The following is an 18857-nucleotide window of genomic DNA, read 5'->3' as shown; positions in this document are numbered from 1 at the left end:
TCAAATGCTTTGGCCAGAAACCAGTGATTAAAAGTTTTAAAATGTTTTGTCAACAATAACCTTTAATTACAGATTCAGCAAAACAAATAACAAAAATAACTCTCAGCTCAAAGCCCTAGATGAAATACTTCATATGGGCCTCTCTCTACATCCCACCTCAGTTTATCATTTTTAATCCAGACAGAAAAATCAACAACTGGAAGTCAGTTTTCCATTAACCATAGCAACAGAGACAGACAGATGAACAGGCAGACAGCTAGTATGAAGCAAAGTAACTGGCCATCTTCCTGGTTGGCACAGTATATTAGACATTCAGCCATAGATAATAGAAAAAGACAATATGTCACCCATCACACTCATTTATGCTGCTTGTTCAGCAGTGAGTGGTTGACACTTACATGCACGTAGCCTCTTAGTATAATTATTGATCAGAAGCTGTCTTGCTACATGACATTTTAACTGAACTGCTTGCAAAAAAGAAAAGTTGGAGAACACGGAAACCTAACCCCTGTTGTGGAATGTGTCACCAAGGGTAGGAAATGTTCAGCTTAATTCATCAAGCTGTGTTATATTCAGGAAACCAAACACAACAAAGGCAGATTTAAACTGCAGACCTGTCTTTTCACAAGTAGCAAATTTATTGTTCCAGTGAATAGACCATAAGACAGATTTCAGACGGTTAGAAAATAAATTGATGTGGCCTTTCTCAGATGTGTGTGTGTGTGTGTGTGTGTGTGTGTGTGCGCGCGCGCGCGTGTGATTATGCTTATAAAGTGCAAACACACACACATACAAACAAAAAAAATTACATACATGTCTCTGACTGTACAGAATTTAAATACACACCCTTCATATTTGTCCTGTGCCTGTTATTCACCCTTCAAAAATTTCTTTTTGTGGGTTCTGCTATGAGTGGCTGTGTACAGATCTGGGACTGCAGGGTTTTTTCTTTCTTTCCACATCAGTGAGCAGAAAGAATGCTACTCAGTATTCATCAGTCAACAATTTGCCTTGTAAGTTGAATGAATTAAAACCAAAGAATTTGATGTGAAATACACATACTGCCAAAACAGAGACTGACAGAGAAAGAGACAGATAGCCAGACAGAGAGGAAGAGAGACACAGAGACAGGCAGACAGACAGGAATACAGACAGTGGATTATAATAATAATAATAATGTTATTATTATTATTATATTTATATAGCGCTGTATCTTGTGCAGAGACAAATCAAAGCGCTTTCGCACCAGTCATTCAAACGCATGCATAACTAAAACTGGAAAAAACAAAAACAACAATAAAAAAACAACAACAAAACACAAAACTGAAGACAAGGAAGAGGCAGGGAAGGGAGGCTATTTGGGGAAGAGGTGGGTTTTAAGGCCAGACTTGAAAGAGCTGAGTGTGGAGACCTGATGAAGCAAAAAAGGAAGTTCATTCCAATTACAAGGTCCAGAGACAGAGAAAGAACGGCAGCCAACAGTCGTGTGTTTGAATCTGGGTATGCGTAAACACACACCCATACAAACAAAAAATATTACATAAATGTCTCTCCGACTCAACACAATTTAAATACACACCCTTCATATTTGTCCTGTGTCTGTAGAGAGCGAGATGGAGTGTAGAGGTGAAGGCAGCCACAGAGACAGGAAGGGGCAGATCTGTGAATACATTTATAACATAGAGTGCTGATCTTGTACTTTATTCTGTGAGAGACAGGGAGCAAGTGGAAATGTTGCAAAAGAGGAGTGATGTGCTCAGGTCTTTTCTTTCTGAGGACGAGTCGGGCAGCAGAGTTTTGTATGCGCTGAAGGGACTGAATGGATGAAGCAGGCAAACCAGACAATAGAAAGTTACAGTAGTCAAGGCGAGAGAGAATGAGAGGAACGACAAGTCTAGATGTTGTGTCGGTGGACAGATATTTCCGGACGAACTGATGCGCCGCAGCTGACAGTAGCAAGATTGACATGTCTGACTGGTAAATTTTTGCATGGACAGTGTGTTGTCAAGGACAACACCAAGTTTCCTGACTGACCTGGAAAGAGGGATGGATGTACTGCCAAGTTTGGTTGTGTCAACTGCGATGGAAGACAGTTTTTGTTTAGTCCTATGATCATTGCTTCAGTTTTGTCTGCGTTCAATTGTAACTTACTTAGAGTCATCCAGTTTTGTATGTCCAGGAAGCAGTTGGATGGTTTTTGCAAGGGTGACGACAATTTTTCAGGGGTATCACTCTTCTGGAGTTGAGTGTCATCAGCATAAGAATGATGACTGACATTATGGCGACTGATAATTTCAGCGAGAGGAGCAGTGTACAGTATGAAGAGCACTGGGCCTCAAACAGATCCCTGTGGGACTCAGTGTTCGATATTAACGGATTCAGGTTGGAAATGATCAACAATGACAGACTGGAATTGATCAGTGAGATATGCTAGATTTGAACCAGTTTGAACAGTGCCATTAATACCAAATGCAAAATGAACCAGCCGCCGTGGCAAAGTGGTTAGCGTTACGGACTGACAGCTGGGAGGACGCAGGTTTGAATCCCAGTGGAGGTGGGGTTTTCGGCCTGTGGCCGGCTCCTACCCAGAGTTGAGTGTGCTGTGGGCTTAAATGGGGACACTGGGACCACACAGTCGAGTGTTATCCACTTCAAGGATGCTTTCTGGGTGTGCTGCTCTAATTACCTGACCAACACTGCAAGTGTCTGTATCTCTCGGGCCTGGTTAACGCCAGGATATCATTATGACAGGAAGTGTAGAGTACAGCCTTGCCACACAGTCCCAAACCAAAATGGACCACCATAGCAACATCGTCATCACCATCCTCCTCCTCCTCCTCCATCATCATCAATATAAACAAAACAGTCTCAAAGTCTGTAGCCTTTCATACCCTGCTCTCATGGTGACCTCAGTTTCGATACCCCTCCACTTCTGTGCTTCGGTTGAGTCCTGTCAATGTCTTCAGTGTCAGCAGATTCATTGGGGGCTGTTGTTTGAGGGACGTGGTGGCGGTCCCACTTTGGGAGGGACGCTCACTCAGTCTGGCTCCGCGACTAAGCCACTATTGTCGGTAGTAGGGGGCTTAGTAGGTGGTGTCCTAAGTAGGTTAAATCAGAACAGGCACCACTTAACACCACCGAAGTGACTCAGCAGCAGTGCAGGGTCTCCTCTGGTGTGTGGCCTCCTGGCGACCTAACTTTGATGGTTCCCTGCGGACTGCCGACGCTGGGACTGTGATGGACGAACCTGGGTTTTGGCCATGAATGGGGGAATCTAAATGAGCGGTGTGGGAGTAATGCTACTGAAATGGTGCAGATGATGGGGCGGCAAAAAAAAGAAGAAGAAGAAAAAAAAAAAGTGAAATGAAGATGGGAAAGAAGGATTGAATGGTCTATCGTGTCAAAGGCAGCTGACAAGTCGAGAAGTGAGAAGGGAAATTTTTCCTGAGTCAGACGCTAGCAGTAGATTATTCAGGATGTGGAGTAGAGTGGTTTCGGTGCTGTGGTCAGTGTGACAGGCAGACTGAAATGGGTGGATGAGATTGTTGTAAGAAAGGTGGTTGTTGAGCTGCTTCAGGACAGCTTTTTCAAGGAGTCTGGACTTGAATGGAAGATTAGAAACTGGTCAATAGTTTTTCAAAATGTTTGCGTCAAGGTTGGGATTCTTCAGAAGAGGCCAGACAATTGCAGTTTTGAAAGTGGATGGAAACGTTCCAGTGAGAAGGGATGAGTTGACAATATTGGTGATTGTGGGGAGAAGCTGTGAGACACACTGGGAAAAGACCGAGGCTGGTATAGGATCGAACTCACAGGATTTTATTGTCATTTCTTTCAGGATTTCATGGACTTCTGTTTCAGTCAATGGATTAAAGGAATGGAGAAGAGTGCCGCTGAATTGAGGATCAGGATGAGCAGGTTGGAAAGACATCTGGTCTAAGATGGCATGAATATTTTGGACTTTGTTGAAAAAGAAAGAGAAGACATTGGGGAGTTCAGATAAAGTGTAGGCAGAAGGAAGAGGAGTCTTTTTTGCAGTTCCGAGAAGATTTGACATCATAGAGTAAAGAGATTTAATGGATGTGGCATCGAGAACTTGAGAAGAAAAGAAGTTTGTCTTTGCTGATGAGATCATATGTTTGACTTTATATATTTGTTTTCGGAATATCTGATTGTGGACTTGCAGTTTTGTTGATCGCCATCGTCTTTCCAATTGGCAACATTTGTGTTTTGCAAGTCGAATGTCTTGTATGTACCATGGGGCGGAAGGCCTATCAGGGAGCATGTGGGTAGTTGGGGGTGCATGTTCATCCAGCAGTTGAGAGAGGACAGTGTTGTTTAGAAATATTAAGCAAGAATATGACAGCAGAATGGTCAGAAGAAAGTTTGTCAGTTACAGTCACTGACGCAATCATGGCATCAGTCACATGCGATGAGCTAGTCCAACGTATGGCCAGATATGTGTGTTGGTTCTGTAACGAACTGAGAGAGAGAATGAGTGGACAGAGATAGACATAGGTGTCTGACACCAGTGGAGGTTTGTTTGTCGAAATGAAAATTGAAATCTCCGAGGATGATAAGTTTGCCAGAATGAAGGTTGTAGTAATCAAGCAGTGTTTGGAACTCATCATGAAACAGAGAAGATGTTAGGTTGTTTTTACGACTAGGAGAACGTCAGAGACAACAGAAGATGATTTGAGTGACTGGGAACACTGAGAGTGACTTCTAGCATTTCGAAGGTATCATGTGGGAAGGCGTGATTATGGGAGAAGGAAAGGAAAGACTCCAAGATGTCTTTGTAGACAGTGGCGATGCCACCTCCACGAGACAGTCGAGGAAGTGACATAGTTTTGTATCCAGGGAGGGTCAGTTGTTTAAGTTTGGGTTCGTGACCTTGTGACTTTAACCAGGTTTCTGTAAGAAATACAATATCAAAGTTTTTTTTTTTAATATAATCAGAAATATAGTCAGTCTTTTGATCAGGGCAGACAGACTGAGCATTGAAGAGACAGGCATGAAAGAGATCAGAGGTAAGGAGAGAGGAATCTAATGGTGAAGCAGGTGAGTCAGGCTGACAGACAGTGGGCAGGACAGGTGTGGCAGGAGTACAAAGCGGAGCAGAGGCTATCATGGGGGATACATTACAGTTTGGAATATTGTCATCAGAGGGGACAATGTCATGGGAAGTAAAAATGTCAGCATGAACACGTGTGTTGAGGTTGGAAGCAGCACAAACAGTGTTGCATAAAGTGGATGTGTCAACACACACAGGTAACACATCAGGGGTACTGTCAGTTGTGCTGACGTTACACACAGCGGGAACAACGTCAGAGGATATGCCAGACAGGTCAGCAGATGTGACATTGTCAGTGACAGTGACAGCAACAGCTGAGCTGACATCAGAGACAGGAGGATGGTCAGTGCAGGGGAGAGAGCCCCACAAACGGCGAAGTCTGCCCGCTCTGGTTCCTCTCTTCGTTTTCAGTTTGCCGATGCCCAGGCTGATGATGCACTGTGTCGTGTCATCGTGTAGTCTGCGGTGTTTATGCCATGGCATACTTAGCAAAGCTCTGATGTCATTGGTCACCATGGTGACAGTGGCAGTGCGAGAGCAGAGGTTGGACGGTATGAGAGGGTTGGGCACGTGAAAACCGTATCATAGGCAGGACGAAGATGGTTGCTGACATGACAGTTTCAGTTTCAGTTTCAGTAGCTCAAGGAGGCGTCACTGCATTTGGACAAATCCATACATGCTACACCACATCTGCCAAGCAGATGCCTGACCAGCAGCGTAACCCAACGCGCTTAGTCAGGCCTTGAGAAAAAAACAACAACAAAAAACAAATATATATATATATATATATAGAGAGAGAGATAAGCTTACACAAATAAATAAATAAATAATAATTATGATATAAAAAAGGTAATAGTAATGAAAATAATGATAAAATAATAATAATAATAAATAAATAATTAAATAAATAAGACAACAATGATGATAAATAAGCAAATAAATATAAAACATGAAGACACACATTCACACATACACCCACACATGCATAACAGATATGCCCCAAAAACGCAGTTTCACAGATATGAAAGCACAGTCAAATACATATAAACGTACATGAGCTCCAACACACACACACACACACACACCACAAATTACCCTGCATCTCCTCTACCCCCTCCTCCACACACTCATTTCTAGTCTATGTATCGCAGCTTCCACGGAACACACACACACACACACAAACATGCACACACACATACAGATGAACGCTTACTTGTACAAGCACACACACACACGCCCATATCTCCCACCCCCAACCCCACACACATATATACAAAGATATATATACAATATATACGTTCCAATATCCTCACAGTGTAGGCATGCATACACTCACATACCTCATCCTCTACCTCACCTCCTCCCTGCACCCCCACCTCCCCCTCACACACACACACACACACACAAACACACACACACACACATGCACAGAACTCTCCTGACTCTTGTGTACACTTACACTCTCACGCATGCACAAACGCACTCAAAAACACAGACCCACATATACACACAAACACATACATACACACACGCACAGAGGCTGCCACTGATTGGCCGCAAGAGGGATGGGAAAAGATCTCTGATGCCAAGAACGTGGCGTCTAGTGTGTTGCTCAGTCTATTGTATTTGGAAAAGCCCACAGAGACTCTGTTGAGATATGACAATGAGGGTCAAGTGAACAGCATTCATATATGCCAGTTTGTAAACTGATACACAAATATGATGAATATTAAATATCAAATCAGTCTTAGAGCAAATAAAAATAAACAAAACTGTTCCGACCTTCGAAGTCCTGGAAACAAGACGTGCACACTGATGTAAATAATATCCAGAACAGAGCACAATAAACAAATAAACACACACAAAAATGCACAGACCAACGCAGTGCAGCCAGTGGGCGCAAGGGCTGATAACTCTCTCTTATCTGAGGTGACATATGAAATGCACAACTAGAGTGATAATACTGATATTGATTTCTTCAATTCTTGTTTGGAAAAACAACAAAACCACCCCATATCAAACATGTGAAAACAAACTCATACATACATACATACAAGTACAAGTGAACATGGGAGTTGTAGCCCACAAATGCAGAATAAGAAGACTGAAGAGACAGTAAAGTTATTCAGGGGTCACAGGATTATACTATAGAATTTATCCCTTTGCTCTTTGCCATCTTAATGGTCTGCAAGCATACATGATACACTGCTGATAGAACTGCTCAGTTGTCTACTTTGGGACAAGAGGCAAGAGTGCTGTGGCAAAGTGGTTAGCGTTGTGGACTAACAGCTGAGACTGAGAGGATGCAAGTTCGATTCCCAGTGGAGGTGGGCTTTTTTGGCACGCGGCCAGCTCCTACCCAGAGTTGAGTTTTCAATGGGCTTAAATGGGAAGACTTGGACCACACAGACAAGTATCATCCACTTCATGGATCCTTGGGTGTGTTTCTCAAGTTTGCTGACCAACACTGCAAATGTCTGTATCTGTCAGGCCTGGTTAACACTGGGATATATATCATTATGAAAGGAAGCATAGGCAACAGCAGAGCAAACCTTGTCACATATACCGAAACTAAAATGGACCTCCATAGCATTATCCTCCTCCTCCTCCTCCATCTTTATCACCTTTTTGAAAAAACATTGTTCCACATTCTGTAGCCTTTCATCATTCATGCCCTGCTCTCATGGTAACCTCAGTTTCGATCCTCCTCCACTTTCATGCTAAGGGTGAGTCCTGTCAAGATCTTCAGCATCAGCAGATTCATGGTGATCGTCGTTGGAGGGATGTGATGGTGGTCTTCACTCTGGGGGAGACGCTAACTTTGCCTGGTTCTATGACTAAGCTATTATTGTCGTCAGTAGGGGGCTTAGTAGGTGGTGTCCTAAGTATGTTAAATCAGAACAGGCAAGCAAAAAAACAAAACAAAAAACAAAACAAAAAAGACTGAAAAAATGCTCTTTGTAATATATGCAAATGATACAACTATTTGTGAAGAATCAGCAGAAGATCTAAAAAAAAAAAAAATCAAAAAAAAAAAATTAAAAAGAAAAATAATGATTTTTAAGAGCGCAAGACTCTGTCATGTCTGAATACTGAAAAAATTGGAGTTTCCCAAATAACTGTAAATCCAACAGGAAAATTTGGAATATATATCCCAAGTTTCTAATTCAGAGGTCAATATGTTCAGGTAGTATTTGGCTACCAGTACTTAGGTATATTTTTACAATAACAAATTCAATACATCGCAGAAGCAAATATATGAGAGAGCCTCAAGAGCCATAAAGAAGCTGTAAATAGTTCATATTAACCCTTGACATCAACAAAGAGTTAAATATGACTAAATGATTGTTCTCATATTAGGCATAGTGCTGTATGGATGTGATACCTGCTGCCCAACAATTACACAGCATCAAAATTAAAGCTGTGTTTCTACAAAATAATAATGGAACCGAGGAAAACTACAACATCCTGAATGGTGTGTGGAGAAACTTGACAATATCCCTCAGAGATACAAGCAATAAGTAGAATGTAAGGTACCAAAGCTTCTGAATCTGAGTTAATATCTAATTTCGACATGAATCATAAATGACAAATTCAAATCACCATTCCAGCCTGTTGTACATATGTCATATGAAATCTTAAGGGAAGTTGGATTAAGTGGATAGACCAGTTCAGTTTCCCTTGGTGAAAGTATTGCAAAGTTGAAAAGATGTTTATTCAACAGTGATTTACTGATTTTGACTCAAAAGCACAGTGTTCATTCATCTGTGGAATCTGTCACCTATCATTCTTGTTAATATGAAGGAAAAAAAGGTTAGTTAAAATCACTGAAGCTAAGAAATGTGACTCCCCTAGCCACCATGTATGCCAATGACTTTCTTCTCTGGAGTTTGTCATTAGTCACTGACACACGTTTACAAGTTTGAAATGACCCAACGACGTGGAAACCAGTCGGTCACTTGACTGTCTGATTCATCAGCAAGTCAGACCAAAAGGCCTTTTGTAGGTTTAAATCTCAATTTCCTGCAAAATAACTGAGACAGCAGGTTCAAACTCTGAAAAAAACAAACTAAAAAAACACAAAAAAGGCTACTGTTGTTTCTTTGCAGTTCGACCTCAAGCAGATGAACATTGAAAACAACTTTATAACTTGCACAGAAATCCAGCTATGATGCTTGAGGCATCTTTGCTTGCATGTTGTAAACTGAAGTGGAACACAGCACCAGTGTGTGTGTATGTTTGTGTGGGCACACGGGTGTGCATGCATGCCTAAGAGTGTGAGTGTGCATGTGTGACACACAGAAAGATGACAAAAGAGCCAATATCCAGCTCAGAGCATGTATGTCGGTGTTCTTTGCATGCTTATCAACAAAGAGACCTGTAAAAACAATTCAATTCAGTCACACACATACACACACAGAGACACATAACTATCTATTACAACAACGGATTTCCACAGAACACTTATTGCCCAATATGTTTTATCACTGTATCTGTTTCCTGACATCAACCTGCAGTATTTGTAATTCAGAATAGGCTGTGCATTACACATCTTGTAATGGTTTGTCTAAATATACATTTGTGTGTGCTAGCAGGAATATGGTATCTTAGAAATAGGTGCATGTGTGCAGCTTACTCTGTGTGTGTGTGTGTGTGTGTGTGTGTGTGTGTGTGTGTGTGTGTGTGTGTGTGTGTGTGTGTTGACTGATGCAGAAGAAGAGGGAGCTGAAAAAGAAGACGGACCTGAAAAGCATCTACTTCACTGATGACCTAACCCCGCTCAGATCAAAGCTCCTTAAACTATGTAAGCAGACCCTGGGTGTGGAATGGGTGTCAACGACACACGACGGGAAGACTGCCTGCCAAATGGAGAAGACCCCAGGCAGTGGTGGCACCAGGTCAGGCAGCAGTCAACACGGTGATTCACCAACGGTCGACTTCATCGATTTGCCAGACCATCTGTTCAAGATCGGCATCACCAACATCGACTTCAAAGCTCTTGGCCTTGGTCATCTAATCATGGTATAGGAAGGATCATGCTGGTGTTGCCCAACATGTATCCTTTCCTCATCTTCATGATACTGTCTTGTCAACTAACTCTGACGTTTCTAACTCTGACGTACCTTGTGGTGATAATGTTTACAATGATTCTGTTAGTTGTATCTCCTCAACGCATCCACAGACATGACATACTACTTAGTAGACTAACGTTTCTATCCCTGAATGTGTGTAGATTACAGTCACGTCTACAGTTCAGGGAGTTCGTAGATTACGTACAACAGTTTGATGTTATTGTGTTATTGGAAACAAAGACTGTTGACGAGGATAATTCATGTTTATCATGTTGTTTTGAGAATTTGGCTTAAAATATTAAGCTGTTTAACTGTACTTGTCTTTCCAACTGTCGTCCAAGCGATTCTGATTGTGCTCACTGTGCCATGCGAAAGCAGAATGGAGGAAGCCCACATCTACAAGACCGAGAAGTATGCTAGTTTAGCCAGCAGCCTGAGAGAATCCTGCTTCAAAGCCAAAGTGTAAGAGGGTTTTTGAGTGCATCTGCCTGCAGCCTCATGAATGTTTGAATGATTTTACAGATGTCAGAAACTTTAATGCAATGTTTTTTGATAACATGCTTCAAGAATGCTCTGAAGAGTACATTGAACCATGTAAAAGAGGATCTCAAGATAGACAGAGACCAAATAATTACGTTTACCTTCTACTGGATATGTGTAAAACATTATCATTATTCATATTCAATGGCAGGGTAGAATCTGATGCTAAAGTAATATTGGAACGTGTGTATGTGTAGTTTGTCCGTCGGGATCGACGAGGACCATCTAGTCATCCTGAGGGTGGGTGGGTTGTGCTCTGTGGGTGCGCAGATGACTGGTCAAGCCAATCCGCCCCCAGAAGGTTCTGACGCAGTGTGGACAGGGGATGGTGCCGGCTGTCGGGGACTTGCTGGCACTGCTTTTCCTGGCCTGTCTGCGTTGCTCTGCTGCAGCGATTCTGTTGGCCTCACAGGATTTGGCGCCTTTGTGGACAGCTGAACGCCACTTTGGTCTGTCCATTGCATTCAGCTCCCATGTGTCGTGGCTGATGTTGAAGGCCTTCAGAGAAGCTTTCAGAGTGTCTTTGAAGCGCTTCTTTTAGCCTCCATGGCAGCGCTTGCCATGTTGGAGTTCGCCATACAGCAGTTTCTTGGGGAGCCGGTGGTCTGGCATGCAAACTACATGGCCTGCCCAGTGCAACTGGGCCTGCATCAAGATGGTGTAGATGCTGGGCAAGTTTGCACGAGTGAGCACCTCTGTGTCAGGGATCTTCTCTTGCCACTTTACGCCGAGAAGTTTTCTGAGGCTGGTGGTGTGGAAGTGGTTCAGGTTTTTGGCGTGGCGTTTGTTGACCATCCATGATTCACATCCATACAGCAGTGTGGTGAGAACTATGGCCTTGTATACTTTGAGCTTCGTCTCCAGGGTGATGCCTCTCCTGTTCCAAACGTTCTTATGGAGTCTGCCGAAGGGAGCGCTAGCTTTGGCGAGTCTGGCATTCACCTCGTCGTCGATGACAACTGTGCGAGAGAGTGTACTGCCCAGGTATGTGAACTTGTCCACCGTGTTCAGTCGTTGCCCATTGATGAAGATGTTTGGTTCAAACCAGCCGCCGTGGCGAAGTGGTTAGCATCGCGGACTGACAGCTGGGAGTACGCGGGTTCGAATCCCAGCGGAGGTGGGTTTTTCGGCCGTGGCCGGCTCCTACCCAGAGTTGAGTGTGCTGTGGGCTTAAATGGGGAGACTGGGACCACACAGTCGAGTGTCATCCACTTCAAGGATGCGTCTTTGGGTGTGTTGCTCTAATTACCTGACCAACACTGTAAGTGTCTGTATCTCTCGGGCCTGGTTAACACCGGGATATCATTATGACAGGAAGCATAGAGTACAGCCTTGTCACGCAGTCCCAAACCAAAAATGGACCTCCATAGCATCGTCATCATCATCGTCATCCTCCTCCTCCTCCATCGTCATCAATATAAACATAATAGTCTCAAAGTCTGTGGCCTTTCATGCCCTGCTCTCATGGTGACCTCAGTTTCGATACCCCTCCACTTCCGTGCTTGGGGTGAGTCCTGTCAATGTCGTCAGTGTCGGCAGATTCATGGGAGGCTGTTGTTTGAGGGACATGGTGGCGGTCTTCACTCTGGGAGGGACGCTCACTCAGTCTGGCTCCGCGACTAAGCCATTATTGTCGTTAGTAGGGGGCTTAGTAGGTGGTGTCCTAAGTACGTTAAAACAGAACAGACACCACTGAACACCACTGAAGTGACTCAGCAGCAGTGCAGGGTGTCCTCTGGTGTGTGACTTCCTGGCGACCTAACATCGATGGTTCCCTGTGGATTGCCGACGCTGGGACTGCGACGGACGAACCCGGGTGTGGCAGTGGATGGGGGAATCTAAATGAGTGGTGTGGGAGTAATGCCACTGAAACTGTGCAGATGAATGGGGCAGCACAAAAAAGAAAAAAGAAAAAAAAAAATGTTTGGTTCAACGTAAGGCTTTCCTGGAGCTGGCTGATGCATCACCTCAGTCTTCTTTGTGCTGATTGTGAGGCCAAAGTTGTCACAGGCAGCAGAGAACTTGTCGACACTGTGTTGCATGTCAGCTTCAGAGGCAGCGTTGAGAGTGCAGTCATCAGCAAACAGGAAGTCATTGACAGTGTCTGTCCTCACCTTGGTTTTTGCTTGAAGCCTTCTGAGGTTGAAGAGTGAGCCATCTGTGCAGTACCTGATGCCAATGCCTACGTCAGCGTCTCTGAAGGCATCTGTCAGCATGGCTGAAAACATGAGACTGAACAGGGTGGGGGCAAGAACACACCCTTGCTTGACTCCGTTGGAGACAGGGAATGGTTCTGAAGTCTCTCCGTTGTCTTGGACTCGGCCCAGCATCTCATCGTGTAGTTGCCGTATGATGGTGATGAACTTTCTGGGACACCCGTACTTCGCCATGATTCACCAAAGGCCATCTCTGCTAACAGTATCGAAGGCCTTGGTCAGATCGACATAGGTGGAGTAAAGGTCGGCGTTCTGTTCCTGACACTTCTCCTGGAGCTGCCTGGCAGCAAACACCATGTCGATAGTCCCGCATTCTTTCCGGAAGCCACACTGGCTCTCTGGTAGGAGACCTTGCTCAAGGTGCGCTATGAGATGGTTGAGTAGCACTCTGGCCAGAGTCTTGCCTGCGACGGACAGCAGGGATATTCCACGATGGTTGTCACAGGCCTGACGATTTCCTTTGCGCTTGTACAGATGTATGATGGAAGCATCTTTGAAGTCCTGTGGAACTGCCTCATGCTGCCAGATGAGCTGGAACAGCTGATGAAGCTTCTCAGTCAGCGCCATACACCTTCTTTGTATACCTCAGCTGGAATGGAGTCTGAGCCAGGGGCTTTGCCACTGGATAGCAGACGGATAGCTTTCTGGGTCTCCTCCAAAGCTGGAATGGCATCCAACGACTCACTGACTGGCACCTGGGGGAGTCGGTCGATGGCTTCATCACTGATGATGGAAGGGCGGTTCAGTACGCTGTCAAAGTGTTCAGCCCATCTCTCAAGGATCCCATCCTTGTCAGTGATTAGGGTAGAACCATCAGCACTGAGGAGTGGAGCAGATCCAGAGGTGGTGGGACCGTAGACTTCTTTCAGGCCGTTATAGAAGTTCTTCATGTCGTTCCTGTCTGCAAAGCCCTGGATCTCATCAGCTTTGTTGCTCAAAAAGGTGTCCTGCATCTGCCGCAGCTTCAGCTGGATGGTGCTGCGTGCGCTCTTCAGTATGTCTTTCTTTGACTGTGACTTGGGATCTTCAATGTGGGCTCTGTAGGCTTGGCGTTTGTCTTCCCGCAGCTGCTTGATCTCAGTGCAGTTCTCATCAAACCAGTCTTTGTGCTTCCTGGCAGAAGGCCCCAGGCACTCCATGGCAGTGTTGTACACCGTCTCATGCAGTGCGCCCCATGCTGCCTCCACATTCTGGTTGTCCAGCACGGTGGACTCAAGGCGTTCCTCCAGGGTGTCAGTAAAGCTCTGCTTGATGTTGCCTAGCTCCGGCTTGTTGACATTCAGGCGTTTGGGTGCTTTCATGCCCTGAGGCCGTCTCTTGGGCTGGATGCAGAGGCTGAGTTTGGAGATGATAAGGCGGTGGTCTGTCCAGCACTCGGCGCCACACATGGCCCTCGTGACTCGTACATCCTGCCTGTCCCTCTTCCTGATGATGACAAAGTCGATGAGATGCCAATGCCCAGAGCGAGGATGCATCCATGACATCCTGTTACAGGTAGGGAGGCAGAAGACGGTGTTTGTGATAAGAAGGTCGTGCTCGGCACATGTCTGGAGAAGTAGCTGACCATTGCTGTTACAGTTACCAACCCCATGCTTCCCAATCACGCCTTCCTAGGAGGTGCTGTCACAGCCAACTCTCGCGTTAAAGTCACCAAGAATGATGAGCTTGTCTGCGTTGGGAACAGTGGTGATGACAGCGTTCAGGTCCTCGTAGAACTTGACCTTGATCTCATCTGGGTTGGTCATGGTGGGCGTGTTGGCGCTGACAATGGTGGTAAACTTCTTCCCGTTGCAAAAAGGGAGTTTCATCGTCATCAGGCGATTGTTCACTCCTTTCGGGGGGCCAGCCAGCTTGCCAACAAGGGTTGTCTTCACTGCAAAGCCAACTCCAGCCTCTCGTCTCTCCTCAGGTCCGCGACCACTCCAAAAGAAGGTGTAGCCTGCGCCTCGCTCACAGAGTTCACCTTCTTCTGCCAGTCTGGTCTCACTTAAGGCAGCGATGTCGATGTTGTACCTGGCTAGTTCACTTGCAATGAGTGTTGTACGTCTCTGTGGTCTGTCTGAGTCGCCTCTGTCCAGAAGCGTATGCACATTCCATGTGGCAATGGTCAATGGGGTGCTCCTTGTTTTCTTCTTTCTTTCCTTTGTGTGTCGACCGCTTGAGTAGGGTCCCCGTCAGCCACGGTATGCTGACTAGGGTTGTGTGGAGCAGGCAATGTTTAGGGCACCTTTTCTAGCCCCTTCCTCATGCCATGGAGGTGAGCAGTGCTGTCCTGAAGAAGGCTGCTCAGTCGCTCAGGGGGCTGCTGATCTCCACCACTGCTCTAGTCGGTGAAAAACGACCCTATCGCCTGAGCCACCTGTGTGCAGGTCCGCGGCTACGACTGCCGGTGTACCCACACCTGTCGCTTCGTCGCTCACCTGTCGCCACAGGGCTTGGGGAAAATTATGGTATGGGATGAAGGATGACTGATGACTTGCGCGATGACTTTGTTTATAGTGAGGAGGAGTTGCGCACCGTTGACCTCACTCTCTTGTCCGAGACCGTCTGTATCCAGTGGCAAGACGAGGTCAAGATGACTGGAGATGGAAACAGATGCAGTGGATGACCAGGATGTCCTATGTGCCTCATCCTGCCCTCAGCACTCCACAGTGCTCTGCTGCAACTGCCTTCCTCTCCGTTTAACCATGAAGGTTTCTTCTGCAGAGTCCGCTGGATCCAGTCTTCACATGCTTGGGTAGACAAGCCCTAACTCACCGAGGGTTTGAGACCCGTCGGCTACCCTCACCTAGTTTAGCCAGCCTGTCAAAGCCGTTGCCCGGGGGTTGAGCGCTGCCGCATGCTAGCAGCTTCTAGGACCCATAACTTACTATATGATTGGTTCATCAATTCTGATGGATCGAGTGCAAGATTTTAAAGTTGATATATTTGATACCATGTTATCTGATATCCATTGACCTTTGTGTCTATCAATTAGACAGGGAAACAGTGAGAATAATGTGTGTGTTGATCATTCAGATGAAGCAAAATCTAGTAAAAGGAGTTATGTTGATATTATTGATCAACAGTGTAGTACAGAATCGCCTGTATATAGTCCTTTCAGTGTTCACTGAAAGAATTCAAAGGTGGGATAATGAAAAGTGCACCCTATATCAATAACAATTAGCAAAATATGACATTAATGCTTTGAATAATATGTTGGATCAAGACAATATTTCCATAAGTAATATAAATAAGTATATTTGTTCTGTCCTTGTTGATTCGGCAGTTTCAGTTTCAGTTTCAGTAGCTCAAGGAGGCGTCACTGCGTTCGGACAAATCCATATACGCTACACCACATCTGCCAAGCAGATGCCTGACCAGCAGCATAACCCAACGCGCTTAGTCAGGCCTTGAGAAAAAAAAAAGTGAATAAATAATAGATAAGCTTACATAAATAAAAATAAATAAAAAAATTATGATATAAAAAAAAAGGGTAGTAGTAATGATAATAATAATAAAATAATAATAATAATAATAATAAATAAATAAATAAGACAACCATGATGATAAATAAACAAATAAATGTAAAACATGAAGACACACATTCACACATACACCCACACATGCATAACATATGATATATGCACCAAACATTTTCACAGATATGAAAGCACAGTCAAATACATATATAAACGTACATGAGCTCCAACACACACACACCACACACATTACCCTGCACCTCCTTTACCCCCCTCCTCCACACACTCATTTCTAGTCTATGTATCGCAGCTTCCATGGCACACACACACACACACACACACACAAACACACACACACACACACAGATGAACGCTTACTTGTACAAGCACACACACACACGCCCATATCTCCCACCCCCAACCCCACACACATATATACAAAGATATATATATATACATTCCAATATCCTGTTGCTCCCACAGTGTAGGCATGCATACACTCACATACCTCATCCTCTACCCCACCTCCCCGCATCCCCACCTCCCCCTCACACACACACATGCACAGAACTCTCCTGACACTTGTGTACACTTACACTCTCACGCATGCACAAACGCACTCAAAAACACAGACCCACACATACACACATACACACATGCACAGAGGCTGCCACTGATTGGCCGCAAGAGGGATGGGAAAAGATCTCTGATGCCAAGAACGTGGCGTCTAGTGTGTTGCGCAGTCTATTGTATTTGGAAAAACCCACAGAGACTCTGTTCCATTTTGAAGAAATTTGCGCAATGTTGGTTTGGAAATGATGCCGATATTTGTTTGATTTGCAAAAGCATCGTGCTCTACCTTTCATGTTAAACTTACGGCCGCTCCCTCTCTCTGCTTTTATTTCTTTGAGGCGATCGATGGTGTGATGGCCTTGTACCTGTTTTTATGATATTCTTTGACTTTTCTGAGGATTTCCGATTTTCCAAGATGTAGGCCGCTTGTTGGTGTTGCGTTACCAGCAAGTCTGTCAGCTCGCTCATTTCCCTTAACTCCTGCATGTCCCGGGCAGTATGGCAAAAAGCATGTTTGGTGTAGTTCGTGGGAATTATACTCTTAACAATGTCAGAAAGCACAATCATCAACCATGGTTTAATGGTGTGTGCAAAGAAAAAAGGGCAAAATACTTTAAAGCAAAAAGGTCTGACACTATCTATGCTAATACGTAATTGACAATTATTTGCTTTAAAGAGCAAAGAATATAAGAACGCATTTAGGAAGTCACAGAGAGAGAGAGGCAAAATATAAATGGCACAAGAAAAGTAAACCAAGGAAGTAATGGAGAAAAGTGAAAGGAAGAAAGACTACTCTTTGTTCAGTTAGTCTTGATGAGCTTTTCAATCACTTTCAGTCTCTAAATGTTGACACTGACAATACAGAATTCAGTTCAATGCAAGAAGAAGTTACTGAACTGAATTCATGTCGAGAAAACTTAAATTCGCCTATAACTGAGGAAGAAGCTGACAAAGCTGTAAAAAATTGAAAAACGGTAATGCTGCCAGTAGTGATTCCATTATGAATGAATATATATATTAAATATTGTTCCTTTGTTGGCCAAGTGTCTCTGTAAGCTGTTCAACAAAGTTGTGGATAATGGTACTGTGCCAGAAGAGTGGGTGGTCGGGCTAATTTTGCCATTCTATAAAGGGAAGGGTGACAAAAATGATTGCAACAGCTGCAAAGGTATAACTTTGTTGTGTTGGGAAATTGTTTACATTGATTTTGAATGACAGACTGTCCATCTTTATTGACAGTAATAACTTGCTGTCAGAAAACCAAGCAGATTTTAGACGCATGCATTCAATACTAGATTGCAGTTGGGAAAATTGGCACATGCAGGGGGGAGTGGTTGGGTGTGGAGGGAGTAACAGTGGTGATCTGTTTGCACCTAATTCTTTATTTATAAAACGGCAAATATCTAATTATTTTACAGAAGTGCATATTTTTGTTCTGATTTCAATTACAATTCCAAAGAAAACAAATGCATACATATATATGTGTGTGCGTGTGTGCATTTCTGTGTATGTGTTACACACAATGTCATACTATATGACACAGACTGACAGAGAGAGATGGCAAGCAAAAATAACAATAACTCTTTTTTGTGTATGTGCCTAATTAAAATGAAGCCTGACGGGTGTAATAAATAAATAACCAAGTGGTTAAAACATTGGACTTTCAATCTGAGGGTCCCGGGTTCAATTCTCGGTAACGGTGCCTAGTGGGTAAAGGGTGGAGATTTTTCCAATCTCCACGTATGTGCAGAACTGCCTGTGCCTGAACCCCCTTCATGTGTATACACAAGCAGAAGATCGAATACTCATGTTAAAGATCCTGTAATCCATGTCAGCATTCGGTGGGTTATGGAAAAAAGAACATACCCAGCATGCACACCCCTGAAAACAGAGTATGGCTGCTTACATGGATCGAATGGCCATT

At 44.3% G+C, this 18857-nt stretch overlaps 1 protein-coding gene across 1 annotated transcript in view; it reads right to left on the bottom strand.

Moving 5' to 3' along the window:
- Window positions 1-18857, bottom strand: part of LOC143288454 (uncharacterized) — a 42269-nt gene that overhangs the window by 22653 nt on the left and 759 nt on the right. The gene's annotated exons all lie outside the window — the stretch shown is intronic.

This window comes from Babylonia areolata, chromosome 12 (genome assembly GCF_041734735.1).
Source record: "Babylonia areolata isolate BAREFJ2019XMU chromosome 12, ASM4173473v1, whole genome shotgun sequence".
NCBI lineage: Eukaryota > Metazoa > Mollusca > Gastropoda > Neogastropoda > Buccinidae > Babylonia > Babylonia areolata.
Note: the sequence above shows the minus strand (reverse complement) of the source record. Positions and strands in the feature narration are given on the sequence as shown.